This window comes from Paramisgurnus dabryanus, chromosome 4 (assembly GCF_030506205.2).
Source record: "Paramisgurnus dabryanus chromosome 4, PD_genome_1.1, whole genome shotgun sequence".
Taxonomy (NCBI): domain Eukaryota; kingdom Metazoa; phylum Chordata; class Actinopteri; order Cypriniformes; family Cobitidae; genus Paramisgurnus; species Paramisgurnus dabryanus.
In genome coordinates this window covers 963,812-970,338 of record NC_133340.1, presented here as the reverse complement: position 1 = coordinate 970,338, position 6,527 = coordinate 963,812, and the positions used below count along the sequence as shown (strand labels likewise).

At 36.8% G+C, this 6,527-nt stretch overlaps 1 long non-coding RNA gene across 1 annotated transcript; it reads right to left on the bottom strand.

Annotated features, from left to right (window-relative positions):
* Window positions 1-1,234: 1,234 nt before the first annotated feature.
* On the bottom strand, window positions 1,235-2,678 carry LOC135785872 (uncharacterized). Its single transcript, XR_010546726.2, has 2 exons — window positions 2,460-2,678; window positions 1,235-1,998 (listed from the first exon to the last, which is right to left on the bottom strand). It is a non-coding gene; the product is annotated as an uncharacterized lncRNA (long non-coding RNA).
* Window positions 2,679-6,527: the final 3,849 nt, after the last annotated feature.

Below are 6,527 nucleotides of genomic sequence, written 5' to 3'. Positions count from 1 at the left end.
GAAACTTGTATTGATTATTTAGAATGCAATGTGGATTCATCTAAACTCTTTTATCTTTCTGAGCTCCCCTACAGTTTGCTGCAGGTACTGCAGGCAGTAGACATTTTAAACAAAGGGAAAGCACTTTCTTCACAAGCCACATGTCCACACATTAAAATGGCTGACCTAAATGATAAAAAATATATCGTCATTTCTCATTACAATTTCTCTCGATTATTTTTCTTAAAAATCTGAAAGTAAAACATAGTCTACTGTAAATTACATTAGTGTTTAAAAATTATGCTTATGTAAGTAAAACATGGTGGTGTGTGCACAGTGCACTAAAATGTTTTACTTATTTGTTATTTTATTAGCCTCGTGTTTGTTTATTACGATTTGTTAGGTCGTTGTGTGACTTGGAGAGTACTTTGATAAACCTGGACATACCAAACTCCTCCCACGGGTCACAGCTCCCATCCCCCTGCGCAATTCTCCCTCCCCCCCTGCCACGACAGCCTCGTCTGTTAATATTCACCTTATTCCGCCACGCCCCTTTTTAATTCTTCGCTCTTCCGCATTTTGTCAACCGACTTCCGCTGCTAATATGGCACAGTGCATTCGGTGGTTAGTTTGGTGGTTAGAAGATTGTTTGTAGTTCACTATAACTTTAGTGAAATGACAAATATCGCTACTGCTGTAAATGTTTTAAATTAGGAGCACGGTTAAAACTTCATATGACGATTGGATAGTCTTATATTGTCCCATCAATCGTCTCGTGGTTAGACGATATGAAGCGGCCGCGAGAAGTAACCTATTGGACATATTTTATTACCTCGTCCTGTCAGGAGTTGATGGAGCAGCATTGAAAATTATTAAAAGTATGTCTACCAATATTTACACAGTGATTTCGTCTTTTTTATAGCAAATGTGCACCTTAGCCAGTCCAATAACTATTTCGTTTTTATGTGGTACCATGATAGAATTCATTTGCAAACTTGCCAACACTTATTCCTTCAAATCATGAGACTAAAATCCTTTTAAGTGGAATCTCTAAAGCTCACATATGGTTTAAGAAATTCCTTACAGATAATATCTGATCACACTGTAAAGGTTTATATAACTGCATGGCAGGTTACATCTGATCACATAGTAAATGTTTAATATAACTGCATGACATCTGATCACATTGTAAAGGTTTAATATAAATGCACAACATGATCACATTGTAAAGATTTAATATAAATGCACAACATGATCACATTGTAAAGATTTAATATAAATGCACAACATCTGATCACATTGTAAAGGTTTAATATAAATGCACAACATCTGATCACACTGTAAATGTTTAATATCACTGCATGACATCTGATCACATATGAAGGTTTAATGTAACTTTACAACTGGTAAAGCAAGACCACCCTGCAATAAATTAAGACACAGCTTTATCGGAGTCATCAGGAGCTGATCCCAAGCGTATATCTGGAAGCTGTTGGTGTATGTACTGGTAAAGTGCTTGGCGACTGTGTAATGGATGCAATATCAACCCTGTGTAAAGCTGAACCAAAGATGGTTGTTTCTCAGCAGAGATATGTACATTTGTGCCAGCTCAACACATGAAGCAGTTTCTCGGACAGGGTTTACAGGACTAGGCCTTAATTATATTAGGACATTTTAGTTTTTACAAACAAATCCTACAAAAAAACAAGACTGGTGCGCATCTTGTGACAAAACAATGGCACTAATATATGTTGAGGTATGTCAGTAAAAGGTGTTTTTAAATTATTGTAGCTCAAATATGCATTTTAGCCTGGGACCAGGATAAGCCCTGTCCGGGAAACCGCACCATTGTTTTCCCATATCAGATGTATGTTGCTTCAGGTTGAGTTGTGATTTTAAAGTGTAGTTGTGGTCAGAGACGGATAGATGCTCCCATTGTGTTTCTGCATCACAGTTTAGGAACATGTTGATTGTATCATCCTCACAGTTCCTCCACTGCATCACTAAACATCAATGCATCTGTGAAAACAATATAACCATAAACATTTTTATGTTAGTATTTAAAAGAAACTTGCATCATGAGAATTAATATATAAATTGCACCCATAGTTAAACAGAACAGTGTGTAAGAGAGATGCATTAAAAAGAGACAGAAACATTATACACACAACCTTTAACTTCAGTGTTAAATAATACGTTGTTTAATATGTCATTATCAATATCTGAATGAGAAATGAACTGACATTCTAGCATCTGAAATCTCCGTAACTTGTAGGAATCACGTGGGCTACTGTAAGAATGCAATGTACTATAATATCTCGTTGTACTATCGTAAATATAAAAATATAGGTGGACAATTAAAACCATTCAAATAGTTGCATTTTATAAACTAACATTACTGATCTTAAGTGTATTTGTAGAACGGACATCACAAATCTAACTTTAGGCGAACGAGCACAAAGTTAGCTAAGATAGCTTACCTGAAACTGGCCACCTTTTCAACACCAGGCGTGGTTTAAAGTTACCGGAACATCGTAGTCGAACCATTACTTGGGATAAGGGTGTTCCTCAGTTGGCTTAAAGAAACATAAAGGTGCGCGAGTGAGCTTTTTAAGCTTAACACGTCGCCTTCAGTCACTGCCTCAGCTGCTCATCGTCTATGCGGCCGGAAGAACGTTGACAAAATGAGCGAAATGGCGCCGCCCTTGTTGTCGTGAAAAATAAGGTGAATAAAGGCAAAGGCAAAAACGTTTGGTGGACTGTATATTTAATTACAGTATTTAACATTAACACGCTTTTTGTGCACATGTGTGTAGACAGCTGGTGCTATGGTAATGTTGAAAGAGCAGCCGTAGAGGCTTCGAAAAGTGTTTATGACCAAAACGAAAAAATCTGGTTGCTAAAAGGTGGTGTAACAGTCAATAATATGTAAATATATATAATATAATATACAAATTGCACTTTAAAGGGAATTTTATTTGTGTTGTCTTTAAAGTTCTGAATGTACATTTTACTCCTCCTAAGCCTCCTATTATCTTTGGGGTCAATTTGACCCCATTCAAAGTTTTACATATTTAAAAACATGATTGACATATTTTTTTGCTTTAGATTTCACAACGTTTTTTAATTTAATGAGGACAAGTTAATAAACCAAAGATTTTCATGATGATATTTTTTTCAATGTCCTCTACACATTTTGTGGCATCTGCGTTCTTTGGGGTCAATTTGACCCCAGATTCTTTTAGCTGTATAAAACATAGAAAATATCAAATTTTTACATACATTTGTTTTGTTTGTTTTTTGATGATATTCAGGTCATTATAACATGCTGCAATTGTATATTATTCACAAATCTTATACATTCAATATGTAAATATTATAAAATCTTCCCTTTGTTTCAGAGATCTAACCTAGCAACCATACTGTGAGAACCACTGATAGTTTACATGATTGTAATTCTCATGAGAACTTTGATATTTCTGTGCCATGGTGAAGGGGAAAACATAATTCTCGTGGTTTACGTGGGCAGAGCAAACATATAAAAGCCTGCACAGAAGCCTACTAAACCATTTCTCTTTGCTCTCTATGGGGTCTCTCTTTATTCTCACTCTCAATTGAAAATGGCAACCTGATCTACATAAAAGGACATCCTTACCCAACCCCAACTCTAACCCCCAATTTCCACCGGCTGCGGATCAATCGGAGTCAATCGGTTTCCATTCAAGTCTATGTGTTTATTTCCACTGACTGCATTCCGAATCCGTCACAGCTTCCGCCATCCGCAGCCCTCAGGCACAAATACGCAGAACTTCTATTTTGGCCGGATGCCGGACAACCCTGCAGGGTGGAGCCATGACTTTATCACGTGATCATACCTGAATTTGGGAGATCTTGTGTTGTGATCTGGGTTGGTCCAGCAAAACGTCATAATTTAACATCATAATGGGTGGAGACAGAACTAGATATTGCGCGATCATCATGTGAATTTGCGAGACCTCATGGATCCTCGTCACTTCAGCACGCAGCCGCTCTGCAATAAATACAGAACTAGTGGGTACTGGCGGAGCCATAACGCAGCGGAGCCCATCTGCAGCTGCTCCGCAGTTGGTGGAAATCTGGCATAACCCCAACGCCAGGTGACAATTGTTTAAAGTTTAAAAAATATAAAAGAATAAAACAGAAAAAATAGTATAAACCAATACTTTAAGTGACATACTAACACTAACACCAAATTTAACCCAAAACCGAAGCGACAATGGTTTGAAAATAGGAAAAAGCAGTTGAGTAACCAATCCGTGAGAATGCCACGGAAAAAAAAAGTTAGTCGCAGGGCCACGGAAAAATACGGAGACCCGTGACTATCCCACGGAACTTTGTGAGATCATGTTGGAAAATGGCCTCTAACCAAAAGTTTTCTGTCATTGAGAGCTTTTTTGACAGTAAATGTGACATAGAGGAGAATGTGTCTGAGACAGACGATAATGTTGAGGAGGGCCCTGTTTATAAGGAATTATCCTCAGATGAGAAATGGGACTCCTAGTGTTGACCCCCTTTTCGTTTCTCAACCACCAGCAGACACATTACCTTCCAATAATGGAAAGTTATTAAGTACCGGCTCTCCACTTAAACGATAGAGTAGACCAGACTAAAGGCTGAAGTATAGTTAATTTTTAACATGTACTAGAGCAGGGGTCTCCAACTTTTTTGTTAGCAAGGGCTAACACAATGGATAAAACAATCTGGAAGGCTACTTTTTGATATAGTCTACTCAAAACGTTTTGTTTTACTTATTTTAATATACTTGTTTAGTCCCGGTTAGGGCAGGGGGCCTTTCTGTGTAAAGTTTGCATGTTCTCCCTGTGTCAGCATGGGTATATTCCGGGTACTCTGGTTTCCTCCAACAGGCCAAAAACATGCGGATTAGGCGAATTGGAGATGCCAAATTGTCCCTCCCCCAAATTGTGTATGGATCAACTTGTCTGAATAAAACTTGTGTATGGATAACTTGTGTATAGCCGTAGATGCTGGAATGGCCTAAAGAAAAATAGGAAGAAGAAGAAGAATATACTTGTTTGATGTTTTATCATTGGTTAAAATGTTTACATACATAAAAGAAGCCAAGCTAATATAAAAAATATGTTATAAACATTACAATTGAGACTATTAATAGACTGTGCCTTGGCGGTCAACTCACAGACTCTGTGCAGTCATCCACGGGCACTATGTTGGAGACCACTGTACTAGAGGGTCCGCGTCATCAGAAGAGTTTGCACATACTGTACGTGCACCCCGGATTTTTTAAACTCCACCTACATTGGATGTGTAGATCGCGCATATGCCTACAGGAGAATGTATTATGTTGCCCAAGAGATGCATTGCATTTTGCCACAATGCGCATGCGTCAAACGTCTGTGTACATGTAGGAGTCAAATAAACTATACTTTGCAAGGCTCTGCTTCTCATTTTGGCAAGAGTGTGTTTGTTTTTCTTGGGGTCAAATCCATGTCACTATACTTATATCCATATACAATTTTAGGTCAATCAGTGAGATTTTATGGTGATTTGCAAATGTTTCCATAGATGTGTAATAGGTATTATAATAGTGTAATAGGGGTGGTGGGTAGAGAGTATATTTAAAGGGATTTTTAAGTAGTCAACAACGATATAAATTACCTGACACAAAACATTTAGTAAAAAAATCATATTCTGTAGGTTTCAATGGGTAAAAAATGTTATCAGCTTTAGGATAATAAGAGGGTTAATGAATGTAATTATGGGTGTCAATCAATCCATGTAATTTTATTTATAAGAAATTTGTATAAGCGAAATTACACTCATTTTATAGCTTACATTGATTTTTTTTAGAATGCAATGTGGATGAATCAACTCTTTTAACTGTCTGAGCTACCCTACAGTTTGCTGGAGGTACTGCAGGCAGTAGACATTTTAAACATAGGGAAAGTGCTTACTTCACAAGCCACGTGACATGACATCAAAATGGCTGACCTTATGTTTTAATAAAAAAAGTTTTCACACATTTTCTCTCAATTCATTTTCTTAAAAATGAAAGTAAAACATAATTTAAATTATATATCAGTGATTTAAAAATGATGATTGTATAACAAATGTAAAACAACACAAGTAACAAATTGTGGTGTGTGCACTAAAAATATATGTATTTATAAAAAATGTATGTATAATATAATAAACCTCGTGTCGGTTTATTATCATTTGTTTGGTCGTTGTGTGACTTGGAGAGTACATTTATAAACATATATGTAGACAGCTGGTGCTATGTTATGTTGAAAGAGCAGCAGTAGAGGCTTCTAAAAGTGTTTATGCGGAGAGAGAGAACTAGGGTTTCTTAAATAAGACTGAATTAGTAACATTCTTATTATTTATTAGAAATGTGTATAAGCGCATCATTCTATAATTATTACAAAATTATTACACTAATAATTTAGAATGCAAAGTGGATTCTGAGCTCCCCTACAGTTTGCTGGAGGTACTGCAGGCAGTAGACATTTTAAACACTGAAAGCACTCACA